This window comes from Rhinolophus hipposideros (genome assembly GCF_964194185.1).
Source record: "Rhinolophus hipposideros genome assembly, chromosome: 7".
In the NCBI taxonomy this organism is placed as follows: Eukaryota; Metazoa; Chordata; class Mammalia; order Chiroptera; family Rhinolophidae; genus Rhinolophus; species Rhinolophus hipposideros.
Window position 1 is genome coordinate 23128827 of NC_138053.1, and position 11664 is coordinate 23140490.

Consider the following 11664-nt stretch of genomic DNA (forward strand, 5'->3'; position numbering starts at 1 on the left):
GAACAATGAGCAAGGGGTCTTCTCCTAAATGTATGTTCATGTCCTAATTAAGGAGCAATCCTCACTCCCAGAGTATATGGCCCTCACCACATATCCTAGTGCGATTTCAGTAATGATATGAGCCAATGACTCACGTGTGCCTTCCATTTTTTTCTCATCATAAATAGGGTTATTTATTGCTGTTATCCTACCTTTGTCCTACTATTATATATTGGGCCTGTGGCACGGGTTGGGGGAGATAACTTGTGTTTTTATTTCAGAGTTCTTTACATCAATAGTAACCATATCTGAATCTGATAACCACTGCACATTATCCTTTAATATGAAGAATACTTCACATCATTTAGAGATTCTGGACGTTAATCTTAATGCCATGATTAAATGAGAATCTGAGATTTTCTCCCTTGTTGAGGGTTGAGTGTGCACCGTGCATGAGCAGAAGAATGAACTGAAAATTTGGTGATCAGATATATGGTCTGTGGGAAATATTACCAGGGCTCACAAATATTGTTCTCTTTTATTTCTGGATACCTAGAGGGTTGCAATTTTCCACCCCACTGAAATTAGAATGACTATGTAAAATGTGAGTAGAAATGATAGGCGCTCGTGTGTCACTTTAGGGCAGAAGCAATTAATTAATTTAAAAAGAATTTCTAGGTTCTTTGTTTCTCTACTAAGTTGGACCTTAAATAACCCAAGTTGAAATGGCAGCATTATAAGATGGTGTTGCCTTCATTAGACTCTGAGGAACAGATCCCATTGCCAACAACTTTGGATATCTAGCTTAAGTGAGAAATCCATATTTGTTGTTTTAAGTCACTAAGGATCATTTGTTGTTCTTGTTATTGTTAACTCATCATAGCTTATCCCTATTAAATTATTTTGTAGAATTTGACATTATTTAGAAACTCTTATACCAGCTCTAAAAGACATACCAATTCTGAGTGTGATAGTTAATATTTATTTATTACCTGCCTTTCTTGATAGACTACAAACTTCATGAGGGTAGGCATTCTCTATCATATTTATTGCTATATCTCCCCAGTACCTGATGCAGTTCGTGCAAGAAGGTAGCTTCTCAATACTTATTTAAAAATAAATAAGGGTGTGCCTGAGGTAACAAGTTAATGCTATTACACTTTACTTCACAATCTCAGAACAATAGCTTGATTCTGTTCCCGTAAACCTATAAATAATAATTAAAGATTTTTGCTACTTTTGTAGATTAAAATCATCCATATCTTTAAAAAAGAAAACACTTATTTTACTAGTATTTTTCATTTTAGATATCAGGCCAATCCTGCAATTAAATACTAATCTTGATACACACATACAATTTAATTCTCCTCTTCACAAGTGAATACACAGTGAAATAAAACAATTTTTTTCACCCTTACCAAAAGAGATAAATACTTCTTTCCTAGCAAATGTGAAAAATATAGCACAGAGTAAATGACATTTTGCAGAATACCAAATGCTAACACATATAAAAAATGTACTTTCTAGAAAGCACCAATTTATTTTGAAATGTAAGAATAGGGTTACAGTAAGACTAACATGCTCTACCAATGCAGCAAATGTTATTATTTCATAATTTAATGAATACTTTATATAAAATGTAGTCTTTGCTAACTGACAAAGTGGTGAGATAGCAGATATTTAATTTATAATTAGAGAAATTGCCTTGGCAAGGTTAAGTTTTATTAGCTTATTGCTCAACTTGTATTTTGATAATTGAATTCAAGTGTTGGATTTATTCCTTTAATTAACTATTATGCTACAGAATCATAGTAAACCAAACAGACTTTGAATTCACATTTTACACAATACAAATATCTACATGAAAATGTTAAAACATTTGCTAGGTATTTTCTCTGATTTTGATAGAAAATTTATTCTAGTTTTTCTTTTGTTTATGCACTCTGACTAAAGCAATAAAGAAAAGAATTTTAAACGAAGACGAACAGAAAACCTTCTCTAACATATGTAAATGAGCACCTATAATTACAGAAAACCAGTAATAAAATAATAAAATTTCTTATAAATATATGAATCTGACATTTACCATCCCTTTTGTTTTTGTTTTTTAATTAACAACATTCTTTGAATTTTGCATTTAATAAGGAGTTCAAACTTTTGGGCTCCTACCATTTGCTCTTTAAAATGAGATAAAAGTTAGAGACACATGGGATTTTTCTCATTTTCCGGAGACTGAACCAAAGTCGACAGTAATTATTTTAATCAGCACAGCTGCTTTGCAACACCCACTCTGTCTAAGACAGGGCTGGTTGCTCTCTGCCCAGAGAAGTTTTCACAAAGAGGAGTTAATTTCCCACCCAACAGCAATACAAGTCCAAACGAAAGTGATAATAGCCTTAAAATAAGGAGAGAAAGTAGCCATCAAACTAGAATGGAATACTCCTTAACATTATCTTTCAAGAATGAGCTAATCAGAAACAGTTTTGGGGACAAAGAGGAAAAACTGAGAGTTGTTAGATGGGCGGGGGGGGGGGGCGGGGGGGGGAATAAGGGGGAAGGTGAAGGGATTAGGAAACAGTTGGTAACCGCAAGAGGGCCTCAGGGTTTTGAAAATTAATTTGGGGAACGTAATCAATAATGTTGTAAAGATTTTGTAGGGTATCCAATGGACACGTGTCCCATTTGGGAGACCACCTCAGGGATACTGTAGATGTCTGATCATGGCACTGTACACCAGAAGCTAAAGCTAAACAACAATGAATGCCAACTATAATTTTATATATATAATGTGATGGCTCTGTGTGAGGTCGGAGGGATAGTGGATGGGGGGCTGGGGGGCCACAGTGTTAGGGATATAAATGATGAACATCTAAGTATTACGTTGTCTTGTACACCTGAAACTAATAAATAAATAAACAAACAAAAACAAACAAACAAACAAAGAATGAGGATGAATAAAAACGTTTTCATTACGTGCAGGCTTTCACCAGAGCAACCTTTAAAAGATGTCCCAGGGCACAGAAATAATGGTCCCAGGAGGAAGATCAGAATGTAGAAAAGAAAGAATACACAGAATGGTAAACATATAGATATTGTGTCTATGTGGGAATTACTTTGCCACATTTCCAGGGAGATGTGCGTGTTTTTCCAAATCTCACATCCCAAGAAAATCAGTTGAGAAATTGAGGAAATTGGGAAAAGCATAATTCTGCTATGAGATTTAGAGTTTAATCAACACAGAGACATTATTGGTTCAAAGGAATCTGCCAACATCAAGTAAAAAGCAAGATCTGGAAACACTAGCAGGTGCCAGGAGTATGGAGGAGAGAAGTCATCACTATCTAATCAGTCTTGCTTGTAACTGCTACCATGCTGTAAGAGCACCTTTGTGACCCTGTCTGCTGCCAACAAGGAGACATTCTTGCAAATAAAATTAAGAAATGTATATGCATAATATACTGTATACAAATCCTTTGAGTGGTATTCTGAAAAATAACAAGTTTCCATAGCAAAATAAGCTCTTCATTTGGCAACATGGACACGTGATTCTGTGAAGTACTGTTCATCTTGCTAGGAGACTGGAACATTACATTTTTTAAAATACCACCCAGTAATGGTTGCCGGTTGTTCCACTGTTTGAATATTCACTATAGGCTATCCTTAGAAGAAATAGAAAGCAAAGAGAATGTAAATGTTGTGGAACATTCTTTTATAAAATCAGAAACTGATCTAAAGTCCAAATTAGTAAAACAATATATTATTTCAACAGCAAAACTAAAACCAGGGCGAGCAGGCAAAATATGTTTTATCACTATAAAATCATAAAATGGCATGAGCATATATGAAGAGCATATACCTTAAGAACCAACTGAAACAGGCTTTTGGATGTACTTTTGGCAATTTGACCAACGTCATCAAAAAAATTAAGAAATTTTTCTATGACTGATGACATGATATATTTGTACATTTTATGGTTGAACCATAAGGAATTGTGTTTGTGAGTGCAGATATGTGTATGTACATGTGTGTGTGTATATGTGTGTGTCTGTATGGGGGAGAGGGAGAGAGTGCAAATATGGCAAAATGCTAAAAAAAAAAAGTACTGTTGGCTACAGCTAAGGTGATGCTTAGAGAAAAAATTATAACCATAATTGCTTATATCAGAAAAACAAATAGCAGAAGTTAGAGAAAGAAAAACAGAAAAAAAATTCCAAATGAAGTAGAATGAAATAATAAAGATCAGAAATAAACAAAATTAAATACAAACATATAATAGAAAAAAACAAAGTTTGTGTTTCAAAAAGCCTAGTTTTAAAAAAATCTGTCGAGATTAATAAAGGGTCATAGGGAATATAGTTAATGGTATATTAATAGTTACATATGATGTTAGAGGGGTAATAGATTGGGGGAGTTATCACTTTGTAAGGGGGTGTAAATGTTTATTACATTGCTTTGTACACCTGAAACTAAGAGGAAAAAAAGTTAATAAAGGGAAGAAAGGAGGAGGCATAGATAAACAATATTGGTAAAGAAAACGAAGATAGAACTATAGATGAAATACAGATTTAAAAAGGCAAGAGCATATCATGAACAACTTTATATCAATGTACTTGAAAACTAGATGAAATGCACACATTCCTAGAAACATAAATTACCAAACTGAGTCAAAAAGAAATGAAAAAAATCATTAGTTGTTTGAGAAATTAAATCAGTAGTTATCATTCTTTCCCACAAAGATAGCATCAAGCCTACATTTTTAGTCAACTGCTATTGAACATTGTACTTAATAGAAATAGTTACAGTAGTAATAGTAACAACAAGCATCAACAAACTCTTCCAAGGAGAAAACAAAGATATACAACCCAACTCATTTTATAAAACAAGTATATCAAAATGTGACGAATACTATAAAATTAAAATTATTGGCTAATTTTTATAATAAAAATATATAAATATTCTGAACAAAACATTAGTAAACCAAAGAAACAATACAAATATATATATATAGTAATGAAGTTCCGCTATCCCAGAAATGAAGATGTTTAATCATTACATATTAGTTGATTTCCAGTCTCTCCTTTCTAATTAATACAGTATTTTAAGGACAAAACATTTGTTCTGTGTGCAGCTTTAGTTATATTGCACTAGTCTTGGTGGGAAGGTTTTTTCTCATTTTTGAAAATTTGTAGATAATATTCTATTTCAATGTTAATTTCATCTTTGATACCAATATTTTTAGTAGTGAATTTTTACTTTTCACATAGTTAAAATTCTGATGGTTGGCTTTACTGGATTATGATTAGGGAATACAGCTTATAAATTTTCTACATTTTAGAATTTATTAAGCTTTATTTGTTCATATACATGGCTGATTTTAAAAAAAAGTTCCATGAGCATGAAAAAGTAAAGTATATTTTATTATTCTGTACAAAGATTTGAATCTATACCATGTTCTTATTTCTCCAAATAGCTATAATATGTGTGTGTCTGTGTGTGTGAATGTGTGTGTGAATGTGTGTGTGAGTGTGTGTGTGAGTGTGTGTGTGAGTGTGTGTCTGTGATTGTGTGTGTGTGTGTCTGTGTGTGAGTGTATGTGTGTGAGTGTGTCAGTGTGTGTGTGATTGTGTGGGTGTGTGAGTGTATTGGTTATATTACTTAAATCCTCTACCTCCTTGATTCATTAAATTCTGTGGGACATATATTAAGAGGTTGCATTTTGTTTTCATCTTGATTTCTTTGTGTTCTGAGGAATTTTTGCTTCATACACTTAGCAATTCTTATCTGGTGATTAAGGTTTGTGGTTGTTTTATCTTTTTGGTGGATTGTAAATTTTATCACCATATAACATCTCTCTTTGTCTTATTAAATGCTTTTTGGCTTTGAAGTTACTTTTGTCACATCAGATTATGTTTCTATTTCTTTTAGTTTGCATTTGCTTTATATAGTTTAGCTTAATATTTTATTTTTGACATTTCTTTATCATTTTAACTGTATTTCATACAAAGAATATAAATACTGGATTTTTAACCCAATCTGACAATCTGTCTTTTGATAGTGTAATTCAAACAGGGGAATTCAGTACTTCCTATTTATTGTAGCAACTAATATAAATGGCCTTATTTCCTCCATCTTATTTTACTTTTAGTATTTAATAAAGTTAGTGGTTTCTTCTTTTCTCCTTTCCTTACTTTTACTGAATAAATGAACTTTATTCTCATTCAACCTTCACTCCTCAATAGAAGTTTTCGTTGACTCTTTCCTCTGCTCTCCAATCCCTTTCCACCCAGAATACAAAGGATTATGAGAAAGTAGTATGAAAAATCACATGACAACAAATTGGACAATCTGGAAGAAACATATAAATTCCTAGAAACAATCTTCTAAGACTGAATCAAGAAGACATAGAAAATCTGAACCAACTGATTACTAGAACAAAATCAAATCAGTAATCAAAGAACTCCCAACAAACAGAAGTTTTGGACTGGATGGCTTCACAATTGAATTTTACCAAACATTCAAGAAAGAATTAACACCCATCCTTTTCAAACTATTCCAAAAAAATTTAAGAAGAGGGAAATCCCCCAGTTCATTTTATGAGGCCACCATTACCCTGAATCCAAAACCAAAGACATTACAAAAACAGAAAATTACAGGCTGATATCCCTGATGAACATAGAAATGCAAAAATCCTCCACAAAAATATTAGCAAACTGAATATAGCAACACATTAAAAAAAGATCATACACAATGATCAACTGGAATTTATTTCTGGGATGCAAGGTTGGTTCAACATCCACAAATTAATTAACATGATACATTATATAAACAAAATGAAAGATAAAAATCATATAGTCATATCAATAGATGCAGTGAAAGCATTTGACAAAATCCAGCATCCATTTATGATAAAAACACTATGGAAAATGGTTTGGAGGTTCCTCAAAAAATTAAAAATAAAACTACCTTATGACCCTATAATTTCACTTCTGGGCAATTTTTGAAGGAATCCAAAGTACTAATTCAAAAAGGTATATGCACCCCTATGTTCATCACAGCACTATTTGCAATAGCCAAGATACGGAAGCAACCCAAGCCCATTAAAAGATGATCGGATAAAGAAGCAGTATCTGTATACAATGGAATATTACTCGGCCATATACAAAAGAAAGAAATCTTATGATTTGCAATAATATGGATAGACTTAGAGGGCATTATGCTAAGTGAAATAAGTCAACCTGAGAAAGACAAATACCATATGATCTCACTTACATGTGGAATCTAAAGAACAAAATAAAGGGAAAAATAAACAGACACATATTCATAAATACAGAGAACAAACTGATGGTTGCCAGAGGGCAGGTGGGTTTGGGGAGCTATGTGAAAAAGTTTAAGGAATTAAGAAATATAAATTCATAGTTACAAAATAATCATGAGTATGTGAAGTACAGCACAGAGAATATAGTCAATAATGTTGCAAGAACTATGTATACTGCCAAGGGTGTGCTAGACTAATCAGGGGGATCACTGCATAAATTATATAAATGATTAATCATTACGCTGTACATCTGAAATAAATATAAAACGTTATTGAATGTCCACTGTAACTAAAAAAAATAAGTACTTTTTAATAAATAAAACATTCTTTATTATTTTAAAATTATATAGATCATAAATTCAGGATGGAATTTCTGCTAAAGTTTTCACAAGGCTGAAATCAAGGTGTTGGCCAAGATGGGTTCTTATTTGGAAATTCTGGATAAGAATCAACTTCTAAATCCATTCAGAATGGTGGCCAAATTCAGCTTTTGTGGTTACAGAATGGGGGTACTCCCAGCCAGCAGCCACTCTCAGCTCCCAAAGGCTGCCCACACTTTGGCATGTGGACCTCTCCACTTTCACAGCCAGCAAAGATGCGAATCTCTGACATCATCTTCTGTTACCATGCAGAGAAAACTCTCTACTTCTAAAGGGCTCTGCTGATTGAGTCAGACCCAGGTGGATAATCTCCATATCTTAAGGTCAACTAACTTGGGTCTTTAATTACATCTGCAAAATCCCTTTACATCAGTATCTAGATTAGTATTTGACTAATTGGGGAGGAATGTTGGGGGCCCATCTGTATAGTTCTGCCTACCACACTGTTCTCACAGATGAATGATAAATGATATATCGACTGGAAATTGAGTTCTTGGATCACAGTTCTTCACTTTCAATGGTCCACACAATTCATTACATTGTCTTCTAATTTCGAGCAATGCTGATAAAATATCCTAAGCTATTTGAATTTTATATATATATATATATATATAAATAGCATCTCCCCCTGCCCCCCACTGGAATCTACTAAGAATTTTTCTTGATCCTTAGAATTCGGGATACCCAGAATAATTCTGGAGCTATCCACCAGACCTCATAGAATTTTACACATGAGATCTATCTACCTATGTGTTTTAGCTGTCTAATTCTGTGCTCAGGAGAAATCATCTTTTTCTTAAGTTCATCTATTAAGTTTTCAAATGCAGAAAGGATGGTATCTTTTTCCCTAACTACTTTTACTGCTATAGTTTTATCTCTTTGAGAGTTCCCACAGGCTTTTATTTAAACTCTCTTCCATTAGTTCTAGTTCATTTGGAGCCATCTGTTCTGCTCAGCTAGGTCCTGCTCTTCCAAGTTACAGAGTACCCTTGAACAGGTTGTACATTTTCTTTAGCTGCTCATGGACCCATCTTCCTTCCACACTTGTGCAGGTCAGGCTGTCAAGATGTCTCCACTGTGGCAAACCTTCAGACCTAGTATTTTCCACATTTGTAGGCCAGGCAAGTAAAATGGAAACCTCTTACCTTTCTGTTGAGGTGATGAGAGGCTGTCTTCACTCTCTATGTCTCAAAGACAATACTTCTCTCTGAACCACAGAAAAGGAGAGCAATTTCACTCATTAATGCAGGCTTTCCCCAAGTCCCACTGGGGTTAGAAGAATCAAGGGGCCCCATCAAGGACCTCACAGATCTAGCTTCTCTCAGTGAGAGCAACAGGATTTCTCTGCTATGACCCCTTTGTCATAGCCACTGTCGACTCTACCATCTTTGCTGTCAACTCTACCATCTTTGCCTTAAGTTGAGTCAAGTCTGAAAGGAGAGTTTCTAGAAGAATCCAGATCAGGATCTAGAGCAGGTTTGGTCTTTTGGCTTAAATTAGAGCAGTCAGGTGAAAACATCTTAATGAATACATTACTGCTTCTTTTTATATATATATATCAACAGAGAAAACATTCTATTAAGATCCCAAGCGAGGTTTCTTGGAACATGGCAGCCTGGGTTTCTGATCCTGAAAGCTTCCCACTCCTGACTTTCTGCTGAGCATTTCAGAAAGAGATTTTGGATGTGGCTGCATTCTTCTTGGCTCTAGGAAGAAGCAAAGATCAGCAGTAGTGGAAAAAGTTTGCCTCACCAATAATTTTGAGGTGTGATTCACAAGTTTTAAGACTTCCTGGGGGAAAAACAGCAGAAAGATGACAGTAGATGACAGAAAAGAACAGCATAGGAAGACAGTCTTTGCTGTAGACCTCAAAGGGAGAGACAAGCCTCTCCCTCATTCCTCATCTTGTTCTGGTCCAGGATGACAGATGGTTGAGCCCTTCCATCCAACCTATACTTCAAAATAGTCCACACACATGCATATGTGTGCATGGATATACACAGACACACACAGAGAAAGAAAGAGAAAGCAAAGTTTTTCATACATGGGGCAATATATTTACAGCAGTTATCTTTTAGTGTTGGAGTTATAGGTCATGGCTACTTCCTTTAATTTTTTTTTATATTGTGTAAAATTTATTTTATGAGCATATATTTCTTTTACCATAAAATATTATGGCTACTACTGGTCTGATTTTTCCCAAAGTGTGTAGAGTAATTTGAGGCTACTAAGAGCTCTTGTTTTCTGTGGGATTGCTGTTCTATGCCATAAGCGTTTCACTGGGCTGATTATTTTGATTTTAAAACCAAACGATCGAAGGTATTTGGAAATACCAAAGGTCAAATTTTGGGAAATATGTAGATACTGCCTTTTTGTTGTTATGGTTGTTGTTAAAATATTTAGTGTTTGGTGAATGTAGCCTTTCCTGATTTACAGCTTTATTACTTAGATTCAACATACTCAATTCACTGGGAAATTGGCTGGTTTACTACCATACATAAAAGTAAAAACAAACAAAAAGTAGAATATAGCATGATATATCAATATTTTATCATCATTTACCCATCCATTCACCAAACCTAGTGCACAGCTATTTGCAAATTCATTTCAACATCCATCCATCCATCCATCCATCCATCCATTCATCCATCTTTCCACTCATCTACCCATTAAACAAAAACATTGAATGCAAAGCACTGCACAGTGAGGGAAGTATCCAGACAATGCCCTGACTATCAAGGATTTTACAATATAATTGGGGGAAAAATGGTTGAAACCTAGAATTAAACAAATTTGTAATAAATTGCTTCTCAGTCATAATAGATTAATAAGAGTGATAAAGCATGATATATTAATTGAGAAGAAGGAAATTATAGGGAATCTGTTTGTTTAAGCAGTCCTTATAAAAAATGGACTTCAGTTGTACTGTTAGAGAAATAAAAACACAATTTTTTAGAGGGAGAGAGCAACATAATTCAAGAAAATGGAAAACAAGCAAAACACTGTACCCAGGGTGCCTATCTTCCACAGGTCACTCCTGATGAAAACACCATTTGTCCCTACCTTGTAGGTTACCAGGGTATGAAGTCTTTCCAAAGAGTGAGAGTCTTTATATGTTGCCTCAAACTCACAACAATGGCACCTTACTAAGCAGAAAATTAACAAGGGGATAGTTTATAGTTAATTTACTTTGAGGTGCTACCAGACTCATCTGTTCTAGTCACTGTTCATTATGTATTCATGAGCCAGTCTGGCTATCTTTCATTCTTTATTATATTCCAGGAGGAAAAAAACACATAAAACCATTTTCGTGGCTGAATGAGTGAAATAATTTAAAAACCAATACGTTAGCCTGGCAGGTTGTCTAACAACCCTGAGAATCTCTTTAGAACAATAATTAAAGTAGCTCTTTCTTTATTACATAAATTATTCACTCACTTTTTAGCACCAGATGAATGTTTATGTTTCTATGAAATGAGTACTGAAGACAGTTTGGCCATTCCAAAAGTCAGCTCCCATTAGCTTGTCACACTTCCATCATGAAATGAAGTTACTGCACCGCTGCTTCCTGTGGAATGAATACCTTTAACACTCATAAAAATGACATCATACAAAAAGATGGGTGCTGTGTTTACATCACCTGACACTGTAAAGACATACATCTACTCAGTGGCCACAAAAGTATCCTCAAGGGCAAGACTTTGTGGATGCCTCCTCCTACATACCCTGAAAATATTGGATTTAATGTCTCTGTCTCTTTAAGGTGCAATTCTTGGAGAAAAAATGAGGAGATGGAGAGCTCTTAATCCTAAATACAAGCAGTAAGTTAAGACTCCAAAAATTCTTTAGGTCCATGAGGTTCACCACTGATCTTTTCACCCCCCATCACTCTCCTCATGTACTCATTTCCGACTTCACTAGCTTAGATTCCCTGTTTCAATCACTTCTTCGTCCAAAACCTCAACTCCCTGCCCTCTATCCCTCTGTAAT